The following is a 16080-nucleotide window of genomic DNA, read 5'->3' on the forward strand; positions in this document are numbered from 1 at the left end:
ATAGTCATGTCAAGGATATGAAGTGAACTAGACCATCAAGGCGATTACTAGTTGATTCAGATCAAAAGGCCAGGGCAGCACCCCCGCCATGGCTGTGTCTGACTCAAATAGACTATTGGGCTTTCTGTGATAATTATTGATTCCATTTCCCCCTTGGTTTGCCGCTGCGACACATGTGTTCCCGCACTGCACACAAGTCCACTGATCACTTTCTATACCCCAGACACCACACTGGGCACTGACGGCACAGAGACAACTGGATGCCCAAGGAATCTGGTCCAGGAGGAGTCTGGACCATGATGTGGGGAGCCCTGGGGAGGGTCGCCAGGGAGCTGGGGGCTCCCTGGGGGATAGCTTAGCTGGGTGTTGTAGAGAAGCTTCCTGAACTTCTCAGAATGCCTGAGCGAAGTCCTGGAAAATGAGTAGTTGTCCCTGTAGAGATCAGGGAAAGGCCATCCTGGGAAGATGTGCAGGTGAAGGTCCAGAGAGACAACGGCCAGCACTGTCTGCTGGGGCCACTGTGACAAAACTCCTCAGATGGGGCAGCTTAAACAGCAGATACTTATTGTCTCACAGTCCTGGAGGCCGGATGCCCGAGATCAAGGTGTCCAGCAGGGCTGGTTTCCCCTGAGGCCTCTCTCCCTGGCTTGTAGACAGCTGTCTTCTCCCTGTGTCCTCACATCATCTTCCCTCTGAGTGTGACTGTGTCCTGATGTCCTCTTCTTATAAGGACACCAGTCCTATTGGATTAGGGTCCAGCCATATGACCTTAATCATATCTTTAAAGGCTCTATCTCCAAATATGGTCACGTTATGAGACCCTGGGGTTTAGGACATCAATATATGAGTTTGGGGGGGGGTCTCAATTCAGCCAATTTCACAGCCTTATAAGAGTTTATAGCATGTAGGCCAAGGAGCATGAGAGGAAAGTTGGACTATGGCATGATGTGGTTCTCAAGGCTCCTGGCCATGGGGAGGGGAGCAGCCACATCCATGCTTGGGCTGCTGTCTGAACACTGGGACAGCCGGTGGTGCTGGACACCAAGATGGGAAAGACACATGGGACAAGGAGCAGATGTGGTGTGAGATGGGCTTTCTGCCCCTGGTGGGGCTGTCACAGGGGCAGTTCTTGACCACAAACCACAGAGCAAGGTAGATGATTAAGTGCAGGTGAGCCCAAGTCTCTCCAGTCCCAGAGCCTGTGTGCCAGTCTCCCTGGCTCAGATGCTGAGGAGGGGTATGTCTTCGTCAGCTCTGGCTACTGTAACAAAGTACCACAGGTTGAAGGCTTAAACAAGACATTTATTTCATCACAGTTCTGGAGGCTGGAAGTCCAAGATCAGGATATCAATTCTGTTCCAGTTGAGAGCTCTCTTCCTGGCACGTAGACGCCATCCCACATGGAAGAGTGAGAGGGAGAAAAAATTCTAGTGTCTCTTCCAATGAGGACACTAATCCCATAATGGGGGTCCCATCCTCTCATGACATCATTAACCCCAATCCCCTCCCAAAGGCCCCACCTCCTAAACCATCACGTTGGATTAGGGTTTCAACATATAAATGTTAGGCGGGTAAAAACATTCAGTCCATAAAATGGTGTACAGAGGCTGGGATGGGCAGCCTGGACATTCAGGTGAAAACTGAGATACCTGCCTTTCATCAAAAATACTTGACCTCTTGTTCAATGTCCTTATTCATGGGTGTGTTCCAACTAACCCTGGACTCGCTCTGCTGCCCCTGCACCCTTCACAGCAGTTTGCTATTTTCTCCACAGCCCCCAACTCAGTGGGCCTGGAGGTAGGGTAGGAATCTTCCTTGTTCACTGAATTTTCCAGATCATTCTACAGCCCTCCTCCCTACAACCTCCCGTCAGAACCTATAACTAAGTGCCTGGTACATGGCACATTCAGTCATGTTCTTGTTAATGAATGATTGTCATCCATTACCCCTCCTTTCTGCAGTATTCTCTAGACTGGTCCTTCCCCTGCACTGCTTGGTAGTTTCAGCACGTGGATCACTGTGATCTCTCCAATCTCTTTTTAATACCCACAAGAGATATCCTTTTGGTGCCTGACTTTCCCTTCCTTCTCCAAAGAGTTGATCCTCTGTGCAGCCTCACCACCCTGATAGCCACCCCCCTACCTTGACACTGTTGATGACCGCAGCTCCTCAGTCTACTCAGTTTCAAACAAGACATCCTTCCATCCCCTTCTACCATTGGAGCGCACTCCCTCTAGTACTGTTTTTCCAACAAGACCTTGAGACCCATTATGAATTCCAGTCCATGTATCTGGGCAGCATTTCGCTCCATGTCCTCATTTCCTCCTGATCCAGCTTAGATGGCAGGATTCATCATCATGATAAGTTCCTTGCGATCATCCCCACTCCTTTGTCCACTCTGCCTCTATCACATTACCCTAGAAAAGTCCAAGTCTGATTAAACGTGGCTCTGCCAACTCCAGGCCGCCCGATGGCCCTAGCTGGAAAAAAGCATACAACTATGCTGACGATCTCAATTTACGTTATGTTAATGACCTAGTCCAACACCTCCCGAGATACACCTTCTCTTTTCCCTTCAAACGCACCCCAACCCCTTCACCTTCATTCTTGACCTATGATAGAGCTTCCCCATGCAAGCAGAAGCAAGGCCAACAGAACTGCCACTTGTTCTCCTCACAGCATTTAGCCAACCTACTAACTCTGGTCCATAACATCTGGCTTCACTTCTTTCACTCAACAAACATTTATTGAAGACTATTCTAAGTCCTGAATCTTCTGTAGAGAAGGGAGAAAAAAGAGAGACAAAAACCTCTGCTTTCACTGAGATTATGTATTGGGTTCCAATTGCTGCTGTAAAAAAATTATCACAAATTTAGTGACTTAAGTCAACACAAATTTATTCTCTTATGGTTCTAAAGGGCAAGAGTCCAAAATGTGTCCTTAGGGGCTAAAATCATGGTGTCAGCATGGCTAGTTTCTTCAAGAGCCTCCAGGAGAGAATGTGTCCTTAATTCCTTCACTTCTAGAGGTGGCAGCATTCCTTGGCAACTGTTCACAACACTCCTCTCTGCTTCCATCATCACATGCCCTTCTCCCCTTCATTTTACCTTTTGGTTAGCATTTGCATGGAATGTCTTAGCCATTCTTTTATTTTCAGAATTTTTGTGTTTTTGTACCTAAAGTGAGTCTCTTGTAGACAGCATATAGTTGGATCATGTTTTTATTTTCAATATGGGCTTCAAATCTCTGCCTTTTAATTGGGTATTTTAATCCATTTACATTTAAAGTAATTATTATTAAAAGCTTGCTTCTGCCATTTTGTTATCTATATTCTATGTTTTATATCTTTTTTGTTTCTCAGTTCTTCCATTACTACCTTGTTTTGTCTTTAATTGATTTTTTCTAGTGTACCATTTTTATTCCACTCTCATTTTCCTTTCTTAATAGATTTTTATTATTTCCTTAGCTAAATCTTTCTTTAGTTACTTCCTAATTCATAATCTGGAGATTACAATTAACATCTTAAATATTAACAACATAGATTGAATAATACCAACTTAGCTTCAATTGCTTAAAAAATAAAACTCTACTACCTTACAGTCCCGTCCATCCCTTAATGTTGTTATTGTCACACACCCACACAAACACACACATATATATACCTTTATTCATTGAGTGTCCATTAACATAAATTTATATTGTCTTATGCATCTGAATTTTAAATTGTATAAAAAAAAGAAAGAGGAATTACAAACCAGAAATAGTCATACTAGGTTTCATATTTACCTCTGTAGATACTTTTACTGGTATTCTTTATTTTTTCTTATGGCTTTGAGTTACTGTCTAGTGTCCCTTTATTTCAGTCTGAAGGAATCCTTTTAGCATTTCTTGTAGGACAGGCCCACTTGCAATGAATGTCCTCAGCATTTGTTTACATGGGAATATCTGAATTTCCTTTTCATTATTGAAGGAGAGTTTTGCCGGACATAGAATTCTTGATTAACAGTTATTTCTTTCAGTACTTTAAATATGTCGTCCCAACTCCTTCTGACCTCCACTCTTACTGAGGAAAACTTGGCTGTTATTCTTATTTGAGATCCCTAGTACATGAACATGACAATTTGCTTCTCACTTGCTGTTTTCATTCTCTCTTTTCCTTGTCTTTTGAAAGTCTGACTATAATGTGCCATGGTGTAGATCTCTTTGTATTTATCCTGATGGGAGTCCATTTAAATTCTTGGAGGGGTAAATTCATGCATTTCATCAAATTTGGGAAGTTTGGGGCCATATTTCTTTAATTTTTTTTTTTTGCCTCTTTTTCTTCCTCCTCTTCTTCTAGGACTCCCATTATGCATATGTTAGTACAGTTGATGGTGTTTCACAGGTCTGTTAGGGTCTGTTCATTTTTCTTCATTCTTTTTCCTTTCTGCTCTTCAGACTGGATAATCTAAATTGAGCTATCTTCAAGTTTGTTGATACTTTCTTCTTTCTGCTTAAATCTGCTGTTGAACCCCTCTAGTGAATTTTTCATTTCCAGTATTGTACTTTTCCATTCCAGAATTTCTATTTGGTCTATTTTTATATTTTCTGTCTCTTTGGCAATATTCTCTATTTGTTTAGACATCATTTTCCTGGTTTTCTTTAGTTCTTGGTCTATGGTTCCCTTTAGCTCATTGAGCAGATTTAAGATCATTGATCTAAAGTCTTTTAAGAGTAAATCCAATACCTGGGCTTCCTCAGGGAAAATTTCTCTTCTTTTTGCTTTTTCCTGTGAGTGGGTTATACATTCTTGTTTCTTTGCATAGATTGCAACTTTTTGTTAATAACTGGGCATTTAAAATATTATAATGTGGTAACTCTGGAAATCATAATCCCCTTCTCCTTAGAGTTTGTTCTTTGCTGATTTTTGTGGGTTGTAGTTGTTTATTTAGTGACTCTTCTAAACTCTTTCTGTAAAGACTGTTCTTTGTCACGGTGGTCCCTAAAGCCTCGCTTCTGTTCATTTAGTGGTCAGCTATTGATTTAACAGAGATTTCCTTAAGTGCCTGAAAGCCAACATAATAAAATACTCTCCCAGTCTTTGTAGATGGCTATGTGTTTGGGCAGTGCTTCCATGCTTTTGTCATTTACAACTCTGCCTTAGTCTTCATTTCCTGCTTGAGCAGAGCCTAAACATCAGCCAGAGATGAAATTTAGGGCCTTATCCAATCTTTTCTGAGCATACATCCAGCCCTGAGCATATGTGTGGCCTCCTATATTCTCTAGTATATGTGCAAGTTTTTCAAAGCCTTATTCCCTCATTTATATCCTTTATCCAACCTCTTCCTAAGCCTTCCAGTCTGTCTGCTGTTTGTCCATCTGCTATCTTTTGCCTCAGGCAGCTGCTGCTTGTATATTTGCCTTTAAATGCTTTTCATAAATGCCATCCAAGAGGCCGCTTCAGTCCTGAGAATTCCAAGGCAAGTGAAAAAAAGCTCCTGACCGATCCCTCAGGGAGAAACCTGACAGACACACAACCATATGTATTTGAGACCAAGGTCTATGTTGCCTCCTCTGGAACCAGCAAGTCACACTAAGAACACACACCAACATCCCCATAGCCACCCTGAGGCTGAGAAGTAGAAGGTTGTAGGCAGGTAAGTTAAAATGCCACAGTGCTCTCATACTGAAATTTAGGATCTTCTTTCTTTGTAAAACACTCCCCTGGCTCTTGTAAAGTTTTTATTAGATTACAGAATTTGAAAAAGTTAATTCCTATAGTTTTTACCAGCTTAATTGTTGCTTTAGTGGAGGAACAGAGTTTTGAAATTACCTAATCTGCCACTTTTAATGACATCACTCCCCTGACTTACATTTTAAAGGATCCGCTGATTAGCGCGTCAATGGGAGACTATCAGGAGGAGTAAGGCCAGGAAGCCAATTGCAGTAATGAGATCAGACATGAGAGTACCTTGGACCAGGAGCAGAGGAGGTGATGAAAGGCAGACAGATTTCAGGACTATTTAGAAGGTGGAGCCAGTTGTTTGTAATAGACTTGAATTTAGGTCATGAAAACTGTGGAGCTGAGAGGCCTGATGAACTGGAAGGATGGATATGCCATTACTGACCTGGACTCCTGCAGGAACCTCCTGAATGGTCTCTCTGCTTCTATGCTCAGTCTTCTATTATGTGTTCTCAACAGAGCAGCTAGAGTGAGCCTTTCAAAAGCCAAGTGAGTCTGTGTTACTCCTCTGCTCCTGTGTCCCTGTCCCAAACCCGTACTATGGCCTGCAGAGCCCTGCATAATCTGGCTCACTGAGACCCCTCTGTTCACATCTCCTAACTCACTCTGTTTCAGTGCTATTCCGTGCTGGCTTCATTGCGGTTCCTCTAATTCACCTTACAGGCTTCTGCCTCAGGGCCATTGCACCTAAGTTCCCTGATATGCACGGCTCCTCCCTCACTTCTTTATAGATCTATGTAATGTCACTTTATTAGAAATGCCTTCTCAAACTGCAAATTTAGCCACTCCAGCTGCCCCGGCACTGCCTCTACTCCTCCCTCTGCTGCATTTTCTCCACAGCACTTATTTCCACGTGTCACATAGCTGTTTCCTATTTAACTATTATGCTTCCGCACACCCTTGCCCCGTAGAATGTTAGCTCCATGAGCATAAGACAACTGTTTTTCTCAGGGCTGTATCTCTAGCACCTTGAAAAGTACCTGGCAGGTAGGAGAGCTAAGTTAGTCTTTCCTGAGGTCATAAATTGAGACAAACAGTTTCATGAGAGATAGAATCATTCTGTCCAGAGATTCCACAGTTGAGAAGGAAAGAGGAACAAGCAAACCAGGGATCATATTGAGGGCACAGGCCCTGTGCTCCAGATGGGCACAGGGGAGCGATGAATGTTCACAGGATGTTCTCAGGACTCACTAAGTCAAATTGGCACAACTGCACCAGGGGAGCCAGACAGCCCCCAGGCCCCATCAGAACTATTCTGCCCTAATCATTTCTTACTGTTGGTCCACATAAGACTTTATTTGACAAAACGTTCCTTAGCCTTAAAATAATGTTTGAAAATGAGTGGTCTACCCCACAGTCCTAGTTGGTACCTAATTCCTACTGGTTTGAACTAATAGATTATGGCTCCCTGCTTTGGGTGAGCCCTGCCACTATCCTGCTGGAGGTCCCAGGGTACCACTATCTAGTTCTTCATTCTGAAATGGACATGTTGGAAGAGGTTTCCATTGTGGTGTCCTCCAGCTCCAACGTGTGTAGTCTGGGTCCCTACACACTTGGCCAAAATAAGACAGAGCATCTTCATGACATACAACAGTTAAAACCAAGAATTTATCAACTACTTTATTTCTCCCAAGAGACTTTTCAACATCTCTTTGCTTTTGTTATTATTCCTTGGAATTAAGTTTAATGAGCAGATGTGATTTATGCCATGTATTTATAATAATCTGAACTTTGATATTACATTTTTCTATCATTGGCTTCCTTGAATCTGAGATAGTTGCACCAGTTTTAGAAAAGCTCTTTTCTCTGTTTTGTTTACAACAGATGCTAGAGAAATATAGCCGAAGAAGAAAAAAGCAATCATCACTTATCTCCATAGCCTCCCACCAGTTTCTCAAGTAGATATGAAAAATACTGCAACAGACATATAAATAGCACAAAAATGCAAAAGGGTCACCCTTTCTTAAAGATGCACAATCCTTGGGTCATATTCTTTAAAAATCCTTTCTGTTTAAAAGTATGGCTCATTCATACAAAAGCTATTTTGGAATAATTCTGATAGGCTTGTAACACAAAAACAAATACCATGGGGTTCTTTATCATTAAAGGGCTTACAGACAGACTTAAAAAATAGGAATAATCAATATTTAGAAGTACCACACTGAAGAATGGAGACTGTCTGGTAATGGGTCCTGGTTCTTTGAGGGGGTGACAAAAATGTTCTAAAATTACACTGTCATGATGGTTGCATAACTCTGTGACTGTACTAAAAAAAGCATTGAATGTCCAATTTAAATGTGTGACTACAAGGTACATGGGCACAGGAATTACATCTCAATAAAAGCGCTACACTAGGGTGTCTGCCCAGAGCCTAATGGGTCACTGAAGATCTGAGTCAGTTTTGATGAAATAAAAAGTCATATTTTAAGGCAGGACAAGAAAATGTAAACATAAAGTTTTTCTCTGCCCCTTGAGGCAGCCTCCTTCTCCTCCAGTGTTCATTGTTCTTCTGTATGATGCATTGACCCAACCTCCCAATGGCAGAGATATCTGCTCAACCATAAAGATCAACTTTTCTTCATTTTCTTCAATTTTCTCATAGCCTTGTAACTCCTTAGGAGACAACATTCCTTTCTCAATCCTGTAAAGGGTCACAATGACCCACCACTCATCTTGTACGTGCAGACATCTTTGATGAACTCTATGTGCAATGCCCATGTACCATTTCCCTTAAAGATAGCAACTGGTGCAGAACAGACTGGTTAGACGACCTGGGGAGATACTGGGCAGCACGTAATGGAAGTTCTTAGCTTAAATACTTATGACATATTAATGTTACTAGCTATATTACCTGTATTCTGCTATTTTATAAGATTAGAGTTTCTTGCATTACCAAATGTGCGACTGAGTCTCAGATAAAATCAAAGATGATTAGGTGACTTGAAACAATTGATCAAATATGTAGTTCTATAAGATCAACGACTGTAATAATGTAACAAGTCCAGATATGGGGAGAAGCAACAAGAGAGGACTGTTTCCTGGACCACAAGAGATGAGTAAGACAGGCGGTCAAAAGACTTTTGGTTACTGTTAACAGGGCTAGTCCAGTAGTAGCACATTGAGTGGCCTATCAGTGAAATCCTCGCCGGACCTGGGAATGAGCATTCCTAGCACCATGGGACAACTCGGTCACAAAATGCCTCCCAAACCTTGATCCTAACTAAGATCGAAAGGGAAGGGATCTTAAAACAAAGAATAGTGCCCACCATCCAGTTCTACAAGAATCAAGTCGTTAGCCACTGAAGTCGCTGACCCACAATACACCCTGCAAGGAATCTGGAGCAAAGATCAGGATGAGGCACTTCGTACACTAAGAAAACTGGCAGAGCGCTTCCCTGGTGGCACAGTGGTTGAGAGTCCGCCTGCCGATGCAGGGGACGCAGGTTCGTGCCCCGGTCCGGGAAGATCCCACATGCCGCGGAGCGGCTGGGCCCGTGAGCCATGGCCGCTGAGCCTGTGTGTCCGGAGCCTGTGCTCCGCAACGGGAGAGGCCACTACAGTGAGAGGCCCGCGTACCGCAAAAAAAAAAAAGAAAAAGAAAAAAAGAAAACTGGCAGAACCGGTCGTCAGATAGTTAGATATTTCAAGGAGAAATTTTTATCAACCCAGTTTGTTGCATCTTCCCATACTTACAAAAGCACCGAAACCATTATCTAAGATAGCTGTTTCTCGAGAACAGCAGTAGCCTTCTACCAAGATGTGTGCTTGGTTACATGTACCCCTTCTTCAAAATCACATCTATACTGGCCTCCCCCTTTACCTCTTTGGAACAGTCCTCAAAGCTCTCTGAGAGACCTTCTCCCAGGTTATAATCCTCAGGTTGGCTCAAATAAAATTTTCCGTTTCTTTCTTAGGTTGACTATTGATTAATGTTTTCATCGACAGTTCTTTGCGGGGGAGAGACAGGGAAGGCAGGAGAGAGATGGCTCCACACAGAGGTCAGACTCGTGTATTCCCTTGCAGCGCCCCCATCCACGTATGTGTCTAATCTACATCTCAAACTCCACGTGCCCACACCCGACGCTCGGTCTCTCCTCTAGAGCCCTCGACGGGCAGTGTTGCACCTCAGATGACCATGATGCCGTCTCTGGGCGCCTCTCTGTAATTCCTCACCATCACCTCCACCCTCGCCCCATGCTGGGATGACTGTGGCAGCCTTCTCACTCATCTCCCTCAGTCCGACCTTATCCTCCAATGTCCATTCTCAACGCAGCAGCCCAAGTGATATACTCAGGCGGACAGTCATCAGATGAAGGTATTCCTCAGGACGCTAACAAGTTCCCACCTGCCGCAGGTCAAGGGCCTGCTGGCCCGGCGTGCCCAGGGCTGTGTTAGCATGTGTCTGCTCAGAGCTGAGCCTCCAGGTGTCTGCTCTCCCCTCCACTTCTGCTTCTTTCTGCTAGGAATGCCCTTACACATCGCAATCACTTGGCTGACGGGGCCTCAGTTACACAGGAACTGAGTTAAGAAAGAGAAACTTCAAACAGAAATGGACTCACAGACATAGAAAACCCACTTATGGTTACCAAAGGGGGAAGTGGGGGGAGGGATAAATTAGGAGTTTGGGATTAACATACACACACTACTATATATAAAATAGATAACAAACAAGGACCTACTGTACAGCACAGGGAACTTGACTCAATATCTTATAATAAACCATAATGGACAAACGTAAAATAGATAGCTAGTGGGAAGCAGCCGCACAGCACAGGGAGATCAGCTCGGTGCTTTGTGACCACCTAGAGGGGTGGGATAGGGAGGGTGGGAGGGAGAGAGACGCAAGAGGGAGGAGATATGGGGATATATGTAAACGTATAGCTGATTCACTTTGTTATACAGCAGAAACTAACACACCATTGTAAAGCAATTATACTCCGATAAAGATGTTAAATAAAATTAATAAATAAATAAACCATAATGGAAAAGAATCTGAAAAAGGATAGATAGATGATAGCTAGATAGATAGATAGATGATAGATAGATAGATAGACAGGTGTATAACTGAATCACTCTGCTCTATACCTGAAACTAACACAACATTGTAAATCAATTATACTCCAATAAATTTTTAAAAGAGAGAGAAACTTTGCAAGATGTGACACCATTTCTCAAAGCAGAGGCTGGAAGCAGAGTTTGCAGGGAGCTGGAGAAGCCTGGGTCTGGAAATGAATGAAAGACGAGCCTCTGGGTTGCTGCCTGTGAGGCCCAGAGTCAGGAAGCTCTTAGAGGCTGGCTGCGGGGCTGACTGCCCCTCCTCACGCTGCGTTGTTTTGCCCTATCGCTTGTTCCCTTCTGCTCCTGTCCCCGAGCTCAATCCCCTCCTCTCCCACTGGCCCTCTCACCCCCGATTACCTCTCTCATGGACGTCCACTGGCATGTTCAACCTTAGCTCTTTACCAATCAAACACATTTTATGAATTTTTTCCTGCGTATGAAATCGGAAACTGGTGGCAACTTGCTATACACTTGCTGTACAGGCCGCTACACTTAAAATGGATAAGGAACAAGGACCTACTGTATAGCACGGGGGAACTCTGCTCAATGTTCTGTAACAGCTCGCAGATACACGTATAACTGAATCACTTTGCTGCACACGTGAAACTAACACAACATTATTAATAAACTATAGTACAATATAAAATAAAAAGCTTTTTTAAAAAAACATTACACTGGTTACATTATTTGGGAACTTAAACTGCAATGAGAAGCATTTGTTGCAGGGTCTGTGCCTCTATTTTCAGGTCCATAAACCTGGCTTTCCTCAGGCTACACAAAGGGATAAGCCCTTCTAGGCTCCCGCCAGCCAAGCTCCCCAAAAGCTGACAGATCCGCATGCCCGCAGACGGTGACCCCAGGTCAGTGACCAAGGCACGTACTCTGAATGAGAACACACCCAAGAGCATGGATCTGTCAGCTTTCAAGGTTAAAAGGAGCACTCTCCGGTTTATTCTGTCTGGTAAGGTCTCCATCCTCTTCATCCCCAAATTAGCCAAGGCATGGCTCAGAAAGTCACTGTTAGGATTACAGTAAGTGGCCTGCACATTCTCAGAGATTTTCCACGTTGATCTGGGACGTGTTAAAGGGCCTCTTGTGGGGAGCTTCCTGCCATCAGGGGCAGGGGGACCACCTGGAATCAGAGCTTCCTCTCCTGGCAGCGCCGCGGTGGCTGATAGATGCTGGTGCCCTGTCTCCTTCCCCCGGGCCTCTGGGGGACGACCCCCCTTCTGCTGTGATGACAGAACGGCGACTTTAGTTGTGATGCAAACCCATGGATAAAAGCTGGTATTCCTTGCCTTCAAGGGCCTTTATAAGCCTGGCTAGTTGTGGCATTTGGTCTTTTCCTAAGGATACACCCTGTTCACCTTGATTGGACTCCAGAAAACACTGCCTTCTCCATTCTCCTTTCACAAACTGTCCCCCAGTGTGGGCCCCTGGGGAGGGATGCACCCACCATTCTGTGATGTTTCTCAGGAGTAGTTAGATTCTTCAGGACCATTTTAGCTCCAAGTAGCACAAATTCAACTCAACCCGGCTTATACAAAATGACAAACAAGAGTTACTGCTTCACACTGAGGTGTGGACTTCAGGAACTGCTGGATCCAGGGAACCAAACTCAACCAGGCTTTGGTCTTTCTCTCCCCAACCTTCGTTTTGCCAACTTCTTCTCTGGTTTCAACCCAGACTCCAAGCTCCATCAGCTCAAAGTTTCTAAACCAGAAAGGACCCCAAGGGGCCTACGTGCCTTCGGGGTTTGAAGAAACTCAAGAGGCCTGCATGCCCCCAAAATCAAAAGTAAACACACCTGCTCTCGCCTGGCCCAGGGGACCTCAGTGATACCTATCAACCAAGGACTCACTGTCAAAAACTTCTGACCTTAGCAAAGTTTAGAGCCTTACACATGCCCTGTTTCAACGTGCAGGATTTTACAAGAGTAAAAGCAGCTTCCTCTTCTGCCAGTCCGAGAGCTCCTGAGACCCTGTTTGGACCCAATTTGGACAGGGCACTTGAGGACAAGGCCTGTCAGGGCTGCTGCTCCAGGTTCGGGCCCAGCCATGGAGCGGGGAGAGGGGAAAAGTGGGTTTTTACACCAAGAACAGCTCCACTCAGGGGCGCGCGAGTGTGGCCACTCCTGCCTTTAACTTGATCCTTTGGGAGGGTCGTTTCTGAAACGCCTGGGAAGGGTTCAGGGTTTACACCTCCTGACCAGTGAGGGCTGATGCATGTATCCCAAGCCCCCCTACCCCCAACCCGCCTCTGCAGCCCCAGCCCTTCCCTCACAACCCCTCCCAGGGTCGGGAGGATGCACGTGCACACGGCCAAGGGGAGGTCACCACAGGGCCCGCCAGTGTCCCTGCCAAGTGCTCAGCCTCCAAGTTCCCTGGGACTGAGGGTAAAGTGCCACTCTTTGGGGCCATCTCACCTCCACAGGTGCACCTCCTGCCCTCAGCCACCCCTGAGCAGCCTCTCCCTGACCCTGGCTCTGCCTAGCCGGTCCCTCTGCCCTGAGGGTCACCCCAGTGTTTTCCAGAACCCGGGCCATGTGATGGGAAACCAGAGGTCCTTGTTTAAGGCGTCAGGGTATGCAGGCCCACCCTCCAGCTCTGTGATGGCGTGGCCCTGTTTCTGCTGCCCAGATTCCACCTCTGTGCTGGCTTAGGGATCCTTCTGGCCTTTCAGCTGTGCAGCTGGCTTCATGCCACCCTCTGGCTGGTGCCAGAGTAGCTTATTATGTGCAGGGATGGGGGAGGAAGAGAAGCAAAAGGGGCCACAGCTCCCCAGGTCCTTGCGCAAGGTGGTGCTGAGACGAGGGGGCCAGAGGACAGAGAAGGCCGTGAGTGATGGGATACCTTGGCACGCGACAGAGAAGCAGTTCTGTCTTCTAAAGGGAGGTGAGGAGGAGGCCTCACACATCCTCAAAATCCAGGAGGCAAGCAAGAAAACACTTGTGATGGCCTTCTTGATCCAGTGAAGCGACTGAGAGATGGCAGCCCCTCACAATTGATCCCGGGGTCTGGGAGGACCACAAGACGTTCTGAAAAGACTTGTGTCCAGCCATAGCTCCAGCCTTGCCCCATGGCCTGTGTGGACCCCTGAGATCACCAGGGTCCCATGGAGGAGATAGCCGTCTTTCAGGGGAGAAAGTTCTGTGTGGAGGCGGGTGGACAGGGTGGTAAAAGACAAGACTGAATGGTGAGAGCTTTGTTCAGCGCCTAGGATTTCTTCCAAAGGGCATCGGGAGCCCTCGGGACTTGAAGCAAAAGAATCACCTAATCAAGATGGCACTGTTTGTTATTTTTCCTGAAAGCAGAAAACTCTTTGAATATGCAAATCATCCTTAATAGGGAGGGCAGATTTTTTGGTTAAATAGTATGAAATAGCAACAGATATTAAACTTGGCTGTCTGTAAAGTCTAAACTCCATTTCTCAAGAAACTAAGAAAAACATTTTTTGAGATTTTCTTACTGGATTATGACTTTTCCCAGACTGCATTGGACTTCCTAAGTTCTTCAGAGTTTATTTTATGAGATACCAGCTTTTTAGCAAGTATTCCAAAGAAGGGGCTTCCTGCAGGGCAAAGGTTTGGGATTCTATTAACATCGATTTTAGAAAAGGTTGAAGTTTTAGCAGGAAAGAGAACATCAGCTTTGTTAAGATTTATTTAGTATTGCAAAGTCAGGTGTGACTTTGGAAGTAACAGTCCTGGAAAGGATGCTAGTCTTAGAACTTCTCCTGGGACCTCTGCCCCTGAGGCCAGGAGCCCAGGAGCCCTGAGGCACCAAGAAGGCCAGTCCGGCGCGGGGCCGGTGGCTGTCCGTTTATTACGTGCAAGGATGGGGGAGGAAGGTCACCTGCCCTGCAGGGGAGAAGAGTCAGCTGGAGGCCCACTGTGAGGGTTACTAGGTGGGGACCAGGGTTGCCTCTAACCGCGCTGCCCCAGGGCCTGGCCGGAGCAGAGGCAGGTGTAGCTGAAATAAATGAAGAAGCAGCTTCTATAACCCATCCCTTTTTCCGATGAGAAAACGAGGCTCAAAGAAGTAGGCTGTCCCGTGTGGACAGGCCGTGATGCTCTGGTCTGATCTCCCAGCGCATGGCCAGCTGCCTGTGAACAGGGCAGCTGCTCTGAAGCCCCACCTCGTCACCACAGCCCCATTTGGTCCCTGACCTGCTTTCCCCTCACGGGCGGGTTCCACCAGGTCTGGCTGAGCCGGCCCCGGCGTTGGACCCCCTGAGCCACACTGGACAGCTGCAGGCTGCGGGTCGAGGACTTACACTGCAGCGCGAGTCATTCTTTTGTAAATAAAATCTCCCCGGAGCCATTTCTGGTAAACGACACCTGGACAGCTGGAGTCTGTGTGGTTTCCTCTTCAGAGATTTCCTGATGCTGGTGGTGGACAGCCAAGGCCAAATCCAAATTCCCATAATTTAGACACATGAGCCTTGGGTCTGTGTGAAGCTGATGGGACTGAATCCCTGAGTTCCTATCAAAGGGTGTGACTGGGCTTATCTTTGTCCATCAATCAAGAACAACTCACACGTGAAACATCGGGCTTGCGGGTCACAGCTCAGAGACGCACACCCCCAGCCTGGGGAGGGGAGGCTTCCTCATTGCCTGCTCTTCCCATGGTCATGGTCACTAGTTGTTTTCAAAAAATATACTTCATAGACTCCTTTCTTGTAAAATAGTTAGCAAAGAGGTAGGGGGATTCTTTTTTCCTTTTTGGCAATGGCTAATGACTCAACTCAGCGTTTCAGCCAGCACAGTTCTGTTTTCCTGATGAATCTTCTTGGTTTCTTGAAATCGAGATTCATAATGTCAGGAAGGAACATGTAAAAGCTGTGAAGTACATGCACTGAAAATGGACCCAGCTGAATGCCTGCATTTGGAGGTGGTTCTTTCACAGACCATTTGTGAGGATCAACTGCCCAGATCCTCCGATGAGCCCCTGTGGATCAGGTATATGTGTGTGTCCCGGCTTCTCTCTAGGAGCACCTGCAGAGCTTGACAGCCCCAGGCCAGTGACTCAGGGGGCCCTAGAGGACGTGAGGGGCCCACGCAGGCTCCTCCATCCTCCCTGGGTGCATCTCCTTCCAAGTGAACTCGCCTCAGCTCTGTATTTGAACCTGCTGATTTGCTTCCTGCCTCAGGGCCTTTGCACGAGCTCTTGTCCCACCTTCAGTGCCTTCCTTTGTTCTTTCCATGGCTGACCCCTCACATTGTTCAGTCTTAAATCGAGGGCCATTCTTCCCACAGGCCCTCCCATCCTCTCTATCACTCTGCCTTCATTTAGCACAAC

This window comes from Monodon monoceros, unplaced genomic scaffold (genome assembly GCF_005190385.1).
Source record: "Monodon monoceros isolate NGI ecotype Baffin Bay Population unplaced genomic scaffold, NGI_Narwhal_1 Super_Scaffold_2, whole genome shotgun sequence".
NCBI lineage: Eukaryota > Metazoa > Chordata > Mammalia > Artiodactyla > Monodontidae > Monodon > Monodon monoceros.